General features: G+C 42.0%; 1 pseudogene; it reads left to right on the top strand.

Moving 5' to 3' along the window:
• The first annotated feature begins 4,801 nt into the window (after window positions 1–4,801).
• Window positions 4,802–11,031, top strand: part of LOC133112120 (NACHT, LRR and PYD domains-containing protein 12-like) — a 107,344-nt pseudogene continuing 101,114 nt past the window's right edge.

Below are 11,031 nucleotides of genomic sequence, written 5' to 3'. Positions count from 1 at the left end.
AATCCAGAGACGCTTCCGACCTCATGACTTACCAGTCTCTCCTGGCGGCATTCTCTTCCGATGTCACTGCCGCCAAAGCAAACTACTATCAAACACAAATTCAGAACTCTGCTTCTAACCCCCGGAAACTTTTCTCCATTTTCTCCTCTCTCCTCAACGCACCGCCTCCTCCTCCTCAGTCCTCCTTCGCTGCTGATGACTTTGCTGATTTCTTCGATGAGAAGGTCACAGTCATCCGCAGATCCTTTACAACCACCGCCCCCCTCACTGTGCCCTTCCCCCCCTCTAGGCCCATCCCTTCCTTTTCCACTTTCTCCCCCCTTACAGACTCTGATGTTTCTCAACTCCTGCTCTGCCACCGCCCTACAACCTGTGCCCTTGACCCTCCCCTCTTCTCTTCTCCAAACTATCACACCTGACATTCTCCCATTTGTCACCTCCCTTGTCAACTCCTCCCTGTCTTCCGGCTGTTTTCCGGCATCCTCCAAGAGGGCCCACATCACTCCGCTGCTAAAAAAGCCTACCCTGGATCCCTCCATCATCCAGAACTACCGCCCGGTATCTCTTCTTCCTTTCCTTTCTAAAACTATAGAACGAGCCGCTTCTACTCAACTTTCTTCCTTCTTTTCTAACAACAACCTGCTAGACCCCATCAGTCTGGCTTCAGATCGGGCCACTCGACAGAGACTGCGCTCCTCTCCGTCAGTGAGTCACTTCATGCCGCACCAGCAGCCTCCCTCTCCTCTGTCCTCATTCTTCTAGATCTCTCTGCTGCCTTCGACACTGTGGATCACTCCATCCTCCTGTCTGCCCTGTCAGCAACGGGCATCTGTGGCACAGCCCTGGACTGGATTGAGTCCTACCTCTCTGGTCGCTCCTTCCAGGTTGCCTGGGCTGGTTCGGTATCGACACCTCGGCCCCTCGCCACAGGAGTTCCCCAGGGCTCAGTCCTTGGCCCGCTTCTTTTTTCTCTCTACACTCGCTCCCTTGGCCCTGTGATCACTGCACATGGGCTATCCTACCACTGCTATGCGGACGATACCCAACTCTTCATCTCGTTCCCGCCGTCTGATACGCAGGTTTCAGCCCGTATCTCTGCTTGCCTGAGGGACATCCAGAGCTGGATGGACAACCACCATCTAAAGCTCAGGTAAAACTGAAATGATATTCATCCCTGCTAATACCTCTCCCCATCTGGATCTCTCCACTTCCCTCGAGGATACCACACTCACGCCGTCACCCAGTGCAAGGAACCTCGGCGTGGTGATGGACAGCAGACTGTCCCTTTCCGAGAACATTGCGGCGGTGACCCGGTCTTGCAGGTTCTTCCTATACAACATACGGAGAATCCGCCCCTTTCTCACCCCCTACTCGACCCAGCTCCTGGTCCAAGCGATGGTTCTGTCCCGCCTGGACTACTGCAATTCCCTCTTGGCTGGCCTCCCAGCGTCCGCCATCAGACCCCTCCAACTCATCCAGAATGCAGCAGCTCGTCTGGTCTTCAACCTTCCCAAATACTCACACATCACCCCCCTGCTTACTTCCCTCCACTGGCTGCCTGTCATGGCTCGCATCAAATTCAAAACATTGGTGCTAGCCTTCCAAGCAGTTAAAGGGTCTTCCCCAGCTTATCTGCAAAAAATCATCAGACCCTACACCCCTGCCAGACCTCTTCGTTCAGCCTCCACAGGCCGCTTGGCACCTCCCCCTCTCCGAACCTCCACCTCACGCTCACGACTACTGTCTGTTCTGGCTCCACGGTGGTGGAACGAACTCCCCGTTGAGGTCAGAACTATAGAATCTCTCCCTACCTTCAAGCACAAGCTGAAGACACACCTCTTCAAGCAGCACCTCTCCCCATCCCTCCCTACCTCCCTGTGAACCTTAATTGTTGTCTCTGTGACTTGCTTTGTGTATCGGTATTTTTAGTTGGCTAGGTAAGGAGTGTTTTGATAGTTAACTTTGGTGACTTTTGCTCTGTTTGTTTGTTTGTTTGTTCAAAAAAAAAAAAAAAAAAAAAAAAGGGCCCTTGTCCTTATCTTTGTTGTACAGGTAGCAGTTGAAATTGTACTTACCTCTAGGGTCTTTCAGCGAACTTATCCCTGGTTATGGGTTTGCACTTTGTTGTACGTCGCTCTGGATAAGAGCGTCTGCCAAATGCCAATAATGTAATGTAATGTAAACAATGCGCCACAGGGACATTGTCCCCTGGTTAGTCTAATCAACTATCAGTGGCTTTGGATAAAACTGTCAGTTAAATGACAAATTAACTTATTCTGGTGGCTAATAATAGGCTGCACCCGATTCAAAAAGACCATTCCAGCTTAAACCGGTAACTCATGCAAAGGTGGCAGTTCTCTTTAATGTCGGCGAAGGTCACAGAACTCAGGGCACATCAAACGCACAAGCACTGCAGTGAAAGAATCCAGAAGCATACTGTTAATTTTGAGGTGGACCGGCGGCCTGATGATTTGTCCTTGTCGAAATTACCCAATTTTTTAGCTAGTCGTGTTTTATCAATCTTTGTTACCATAGTGGAAAATGTTTGCCTACCATACTTGGGCTACGTTGTGCTAGTATACCGTAAATCCTCAAATTGTGTCCGGGGTCTTTTATTTACTTAGGCTGCACAAAGCACAGGCCTTTGTTTGGGGCAGGCTTGTATTCGAGGCAGGACTTTATTTATTATTTGGCTTCTGTTGTAGAATTTTATTCTTAGAAATAAAGTAAAAGGCTACACTTAAAATCGGCCAACACTGTTCAACACTTCCTGTAACCATTCAGAAATCAATTAGTGTAGGCTAATCAGGAAACACCGTTTGGTAAGTCATAGTGTCTTTCTTAACAGACTTAGTTTATTGCAAACATTCTCAAACACAATAAATCACATGCAAGTCCAGAATCCATAAAATAACAACTTGCCAGACACGCCTTCATGAACAATAACAAATTAGCATAGATAACAGCTAGTTAAGGATCTTTTTTTCCTAAAGTGCGTTTCGTTTGGAGTAGCATACCAGTAGGCTGTCAAAAGATTTTCGCTTTGGTTTGGGATTTAATCTTACCATCTTGAATTTCTTGACCCAAGGGGATGTTAACCATTTTGTACTTGAATAATTTTCTGTAAGCTCTGTGTTTATTCTTGAGTAAACATTAGAGGGAACAACAGCTATAATTGTGCATTTAATTTACTTACCTGGGGTAGGGGCGCCTCACCTGTTTAGCTAGACCTGGGGAAAGTAGGGGTGGTGTCAGGTCAGTTTAGCACTTACCTCGCACACACTGCACACACCCTTCAGACAACCATCTACTGAAGCCCTCTTTACCCCATCTAAGAAGCTGCCGTTAGCCCAAGCTGCTAAACAGTAAACAACTTGCTCACTCACCTGAACATTGAGGCTATAGGTATTGGGTATGGGGGACCTAGATCCTGTCCCACTCAGTCCTCCCCAGACTAAGGACTGTGTAACCCCTACAAGGCGGCGGTAATAATTCCGACCGTTACATATAGTATGTCCATTGCTGAGTTTACCGCTGATCTGCTGTATAATCCCATTTGCGTCATAACAAAAGAACAAAAAACATCGTATGAAGTATCAAACAAAACACATAATGTGTACAGGTTTATAAAAACACTTGTCTCTTTTTGCTCCAAGCTCTAGGCTACGTCGTCAAAATCAGTTAAATTCTTGGCGTTTGTTTTATCTTTCAACTTTCATTATTCTTTAAAAAAATCATAGTAGCCTATATTTCTATTTATTGCAGGTCGTAGTCTTATTCTTATTATGAACGTAACTCATCCAGCAGTTTTTAAAACTAAAGGGAACAAACTTGCCAATCAAACGTCCACACAGCTATTTGGTCGCTTCCTCTTTGTCAAGCGATACAATTTTTACTTTCTATATCGTAAGGTTTTTAAAAACAGCGCCCTGACGTAACATTGTTGGGACGCTGAGTTTAGAGCAGAAAACCAGTCCACCAATTGAACAAACAAACCTAATTCACGGTAACTGCTGGGAAAATTATCCGCTTCCTTGGCTCATTTGAATACAATGCCAGTGAAGTAAATTTACGGACTTAAATGTTAAATTACGGACTTGACTCGACTAATGCAAGATTCGTCAATGTAAGAATGAAGTTACTTAGCAACAACCTAATGAGTAAAACCGGAATCTAGACGTCAAGAGCTAGGGGGCGGAAATATAGGTTGAGAGACGTTTTGACGGACTAGGTTAACCCCAAGACAGCTCAGCATCTACCTGGATATAGCATGGCTACATCCGAGTTGCGAGAACAATTTCACATTTCAGCCAAATGTAGCCGGATCACCTGAAAAAGTACAGTAGGCTATATCTAGCTATCCTATCTGGAAGGCTTCGCGTCCACGGTAGAACGATTATTTTAAAATCAGTAGTTTTACCTTTTCCTCCTGGTCTTTTTTATCCGTGCTTTAAGGGCATTTTCACACCAGGCAGATATGCTGCTCTAATTTTTTACGCATTTGACTCTCTATCAGCACATGATCAAGCCACTTCACATTGGGAAACAGCAAACTATACTAGCAAATATATTTTTAAAAAAAAACATTCTGAAAACCTAGAACATGTGACCTACCACCATGTTACTCCTTTAATGCAAATATCTAATCCGCCAATTAATATTGTTGGTGCTGTCATAACAAATTATATCCCCCTTGCAAAACTTATCCCCCCCCCCCATATAATTTGTTGTGACAGTGCCACCTAACCGTACGCAGCTAAATGCGAAAGTAAAAACAAGCTTCCTCTATCGGATGATCATGGAAGGAATAGCTGGTGTATAACGAATGTTTAAGAAATGGAGAATTCAACCAGTAAGTTAAACACTTGCATTGCAGAAAATTCTGCAATATTAAATGCCGAAATTCTATTGTGAAGTTCCTTAGAGTAGTTGTTATTTGTGAAGGATAGCTCTATTTTGTACAGGACGCATATTTTTGCCACAGAATAACTGGCAATAGGACTAATCACACACGCGTGCACATTTGTGAATGTTTGATTTATTTTTATTTTTTTGTGAAATAAAGGATAGCCTAGTTTAGATACAAAAGGTTCTGACATGTCGACTGGTGTTGAAGCGATTGTAGGTGTTATGTTTTAACAACACCACCACCTATCTGGTTCAGGGTACATGTACTCTTGAAATACTCCTTAAAGTTTACTAACCAAGATGTACAAACCCGGAATAATTTTGTTCTGAATATTGGTGAAAATGATCACCAATTTCATTTTTTTAATGATCAATATGGAATTTTTACTGAGAGTATTTGAAATGTATTGCTTAAATCTGCTGTCACTTTTAACAGGGGAGGAGCATAGTATGCTGGCTACTGATCTGGGATCAGCCTCTCTCCTTCCTTCCCTCACAGCTCAGACCAGGGGCAGTACTGTGGACCACAGAGAGCAGCAGCCTGCTGATCTGAGATCAGTGTCTTGCCATTCTGTCACAGCTCAGTCTGGAGACAATGCTGTAGCACCACAGTTAATTGGGTGTTCTGGAAACATTAATTTCAATGTTAACATCCAACCTAATAATATTGGTAAGGAAGGCTTTATCATTTTTAATTTGTGATTTAAAAAAACACAGATTCTTCCCCTCCATAACCTCAAGTATTTCATACCAACAGTGGAATTTTTTTTTTTTTAAACTATCATAACATGCGCAATATATTTGTTACCTCAGGAGCCAAGCAGGAGCCCACAAACGCTGAGATGGAGCTGGGAGGCACACAGGTATGAAATTCTGAGTTTTAAGTCAGCTGTTGCATTTATTACCATTGGGAGTCAAGCATGTAATGATGCAAACATGGCAGGGTTTGATTATGAATGGTGAGCACATCAAGTTCCTGCCACGTTTTCCTGTTTTGGTTTAAGATTATCTCACTCAGCTAGCTAAATTCTGAATTATATACTATACTATAAAATAAGATATTAATTTTGGACAATGCTATGTTAAACTGTCAAAATGTGCACAATAACTCCCTGGGTCAATAGCACTTTGTACACTTAGAGTTTAGAGTTTGCCAAACAACATTTAAAGAACTTTGAGAGCATTTGGAAAAATTCTTTGGTCCGATGAGAGAAAAATTTAACTCCTGGGGCAGAACTCCAAGCACGTCTGGTGAACACCAGGCATTGCTCATCACCTGGCTAATACCATTCCTATGGTGAAACATGGTGGTGGCAGCATGATGCTACAGTGTGCTTCTCAGTGCCAAGGATAGGGTGATTGGTCAGAATTGAGGGAAGGATGAATTCATAGAGGTCCTTGAAAAGAACCTGCTCCAGAGTGCATGTGACTTCAGACTGGAGAAACGGTTCACCTTTCTGCACGACAATGACCCGAAGCATTCAGCCAATGACTACATTGGAGTGGATTCCGGACAAGTCTCTGACTGTCATTGAGTAATCCAGCCAAAGCCCAGACTTAAACCCTGTAGAATTTCTGTGGAGAGACCTGAAGATTGCAGTTGACAGACTCATCCAATCTGACAGTGCTTGAGAGGTTCTGCCAGGAATAATGGGGTGAACTGCCAAAATACAGGTGTGCAAAGGTTGTAGAGACCTACCCAAGAATTGGGTAGGTTGCTGCCAAAGGTGTTTCTACATAGTACTGAATTTAGTGTCTGAATAATTGAAAATGAGAGATTTCAGTTTTAGATTGAATAAATTTGCAAGTATTAAAAAATATAAAAATGTTCTCACTTTGTCATTGTGGGTTATTGAGTATAGATTGATGGGGGAAAACATGTACCCGTCTAAATGAACATAACTAAATTATCGACAACACAATTAAGAGCAAAAAACGTTCACAGATAAGGGTGTTTGTTGCTACAATTCCTCTCTTGACCATTAGATATTATAGATATTACCTATTGTACCTTTAATTTATTTGTCAGTGATCAAATGAACTCAAGCTGGTCTTGTGTCTGTGGTGGCTGTGGATTGGCCCGCAGACAAAATCAGTCTTGCTCTGAACTTCATTTTGATTTGTGATCTGTTTGTTGTTTCAAAAGATAGATGCCTCACCCCAGCAACCGAATAGAAAAACAAGTAAGATACTTTTTCTTCTAAACATCTGTAGCTTAAGTATGTTCATGCTGATGTTTGTCATCACAGTTGTGTTTCCTTTGCTTATTCCTTCCTGAAGACAAGATGTCAGTTTGTAAAATTTAAATGAAGATTCCTACTTCTGACAAAGCTGAGACTGATCATTACTGATCCCCACACAGCCTCCACACCCACTACAGAGACAGTTTTACAGTTTTGCTGGACATAATTTTAACGTAATTCATAATTCACTGACACTAGGCTTTCACAGAATATTCTTTATGGTGGACACCACATTTTGCTAATGATGCTAAGCTTATGATAATTGATGCTGTTTTGTGGTAAATTAAATTAATTAATATGCAGTTTACACTGTCAAGACAAGACCCACATTATTTGTCTTTCTATAATGTCCTGTATCTTTATCCTCACACTCATCATACAAAAGTGATGAATACTTGAATCTGAATATTTATTATGGATGTATAGAAACATGCTATTTAAAAAATAATATTCTAAAGTATTTTAAGGGATTTAATATAAGACTGATACTGCTACTTTTGCAGATATCTTTGTGTTCTCTCACTGTTCTGCTCAGTTTATAATCTTTAATCTTATTTTTAGCATCATTGTTTCATGTTTCATAATTCCTCTCCACAGATGAAGCCATAATCAAAGACCAACAGACACTAAAATCTGACTTGAAGAAGAAGTTTGCAGACATATTTGATGAATTACGAAAGGAGAACCATCACATCCCCCTGAATGAGATCTACACACGGCTCTACATCACAGAGGGGGGAAGCGGGGGGGTCAATAATGAACATGAGATGAGATGGATTGAGACAGAATTTAAAAAACCGGCCTCTCAGGAGACTCAATTTGACTGCAATGACATCTTTAAACTCACACCTGGTGATAAGAACTCTATCAGAACTGTTCTCAAAAAGGGGATCGCTGGCATTGGGAAAACTGTCTCTGTGCAGAAGTTCATTCTGGACTGGGCAGAAGGAAAAGCCAATCAGGACATTGATTTAATTTTTACACTTCCTTTCCGAGATCTGAATTTGAAAAAAGAGAAAGAATTCAGTCTGATGGAACTTCTTCAGCACTATTTTCCAAAACTCACTTTCCAAAATCATATTTCCCTGGATGAGATTAAAAGTCTCGATTGTAAAGTCAAAGTGTTGTTTATCTTTGATGGTCTAGATGAGTGTCGACTTCCACTAGATTTCCAGAATAATGAGACGTGGTGTGATGTAACAACGAGAACCTCAGTGGACACTCTCCTGACAAATCTCATTGCCGGGGATCTTATGCATTCTGCTCTCCTCTGGATTACGTCCCGACCAGCAGCAGCCAATCAGATCCCACTTAAATACCTTGTCCGAGTGACTGAGGTACGAGGGTTCAATGACCCACAGAAGGAGCAATACTTTAAGAAAAGATTCAGAGATCAGAGCCTGGCTGGCCGTGTTATCTCACACATAAAGACATCCAGGAGTCTGTACATCATGTGCCATATTCCAGTCCTCTGTCGGATTTCAGCTGCTGTTCTAGAGACAGTTTCTGGTGGTGCTGAAACAGAAGTAATCCCCAAATCACTGACGGAAATGTACACACACTTCCTGCTTATTCAAATGAATATGAACAAAAAAAAGTACCGCAGCATGAATGAGACAAACTCAAAGAACATGTCTGCATCAGATGTAGAAATCATCCTGAAATTGGGGAAGTTGGCTTTCCGACACCTGAAAAGGGGAACCCTGATCTTCTCTGAAAAGGACCTGAGTGAATGTGACATCGATTTCACTGAAGCATCAATGCACTCTGGTCTGTGCACACAGATCTTTAAAGAGGATTCTGGGTTGTACCAGGAGAAGGTCTTCTGCTTTGTACATCTGAGCATTCAGGAGTACATGGCCGCTTTGTTTGTGTTTCATTCATGTGTAAATGGAAACATAAATCTACTCAGTCCAGAGTCTCTGGAGGACCCAGAGGAGGATGAGGAAGATTCAGATACTTCAGATTCAGAGGAAGCATATGCAGGTGAATCCCCCAGAATACCATTGTCTGATTTATACTGCAGTGCAGTGGATGAGGCACTAAAGAGTGACAATGGACATCTGGATCTTTTCCTCCACTTCCTTCTTGGCCTCTCGTTGGAGTCCACTCGTTCACTTCTCCAGGACTTTCTGACACATCCAGAAAGCGGCTCACTTGTAGCAGGCAGACGGAGAAACAAAAGACCGAGAACGAAAAGGAATAAGCATGGATTATTATGCAGACAATTACTCTCAGAGACGCGAAAGTCCTTCAGTTTCGGGGACTCACTGAGAGATGCAGAAATCACCTCACATGTATTGGCCTCACTGACAAGAACAAAGTCCACAGTTCAGTTGATTAAAGAAAAGATCAAAGGGGAACCTACAGCAGAAAGGATCCTGAATCTGTTCCACTGTCTGAATGAAGTGAATGACAACTCTCTAGTGGAGGAAATCGAGACTTCCCTGAGATCAGGAAAACTTTCCACTGTAACACTGGACCCAGGACAATGTTCGGCTGTGGCCTTTGTGCTGCTGATGTCACAGGAGGTCTTGGATGTATTTGAGTTGAAGACGTACAACACATCGGAGGCAGGTCAGCTGAGGCTGCTAACTGTAGTCAGAAACTGCAGGAGGGCCATGTAAGTGTTGCTAAGTTACTAAAAATGACTAGATCACTGTTCCAATGATCTTTTTAAATTAAAGTTCTCTGGGGGATTATAAAATGCTGTGAACTAAAACTATATATCAACAGTAGAAGGTATCAGATGTAAATAACTATGTTAAAGAGCTGCATACGTACTATTATTATTATTAGTAGTAGTATGTTGTTGCAAAAAAAAAAAAAAATTGAAACCTTACAATGTTGTAATGTTAAAATATTAGCCAAATACATCGCTCACAGGATTCAAAATGTTATTTCAGACATTATACATTGTGATCAAATGGGTTTCATTCAAGGTGATTGCATTGGAGACAACATAAGACAGATAATTCAGACAATATAGTATGACACTAATTCAAAGAAACCAGGCCTAATATTTATAACTGACTTTAAAACGCAGTTTGATAGGGTAAGATAAAATTTTGTCTGGAGTTCTTATTTTGGACCATGGGCTAAAATGGGTTAGTTATGTACAGGAATACTAAATGCAGAATTATGAATAATGGCCATCATAGTAAGATTTTTGAACTAGCTAGGGGTGTAAAACAAGGGTGTCCCCTCTTATCATATCTATTCATAATTGCTATTGAAATGTTAGCACCTAAGATCAGAGACAGTACTGAATTTAATGGTCAAGATATCCATGTATGCAGATAACATACGCTTCCTGTCCAAACTCACTAAACATAACATTTAAAAAATACGACCTTTACATTACCATGCCAATTAGATGGACAGATGGTGATATAGATCTGTTAGGAATTAACATTCAAGAGAACTTGAGTGAGCTATCAATAATAAACGTGTCATAATAATAATTAACTTATAATAAACTTATTAAAAGATAATTATAAAAACATTGGTGAGACGCAACCATGGCATGGCAATGATTATAATAATATATCTGGGCAATTCCAAGAATGCCAACCTCCATCCATCCATCCATTATCTTAACCCACTTATCCTGAACAGGGTCGCAGGGGGGCTGGAGCCTATCCCAGCATACATTGAGTGAAAGGCAGGAATACACCCTGGACAGGTCGCCAGTCCATCGCAGGGCACACACACCATTCACTCACACAGTCATACACTCATACCTATGGGCAATTTAGACTCTCCAATCAGCCTAACCTGCATGTCTTTGGACTGTGGTAGGAGTACCCGGAGGAAACCCACGCAGACACGGGGAGAACATGCAAACTCCGCACAGAGAGGCCCCGGCCGACGGGGATTT

This window comes from Conger conger, chromosome 2, assembly GCF_963514075.1.
Source record: "Conger conger chromosome 2, fConCon1.1, whole genome shotgun sequence".
Lineage (NCBI taxonomy): Eukaryota > Metazoa > Chordata > Actinopteri > Anguilliformes > Congridae > Conger > Conger conger.
The sequence above is the reverse complement of the archived record's forward strand: the minus strand, read 5'-3'. Positions and strand labels throughout refer to the sequence as shown.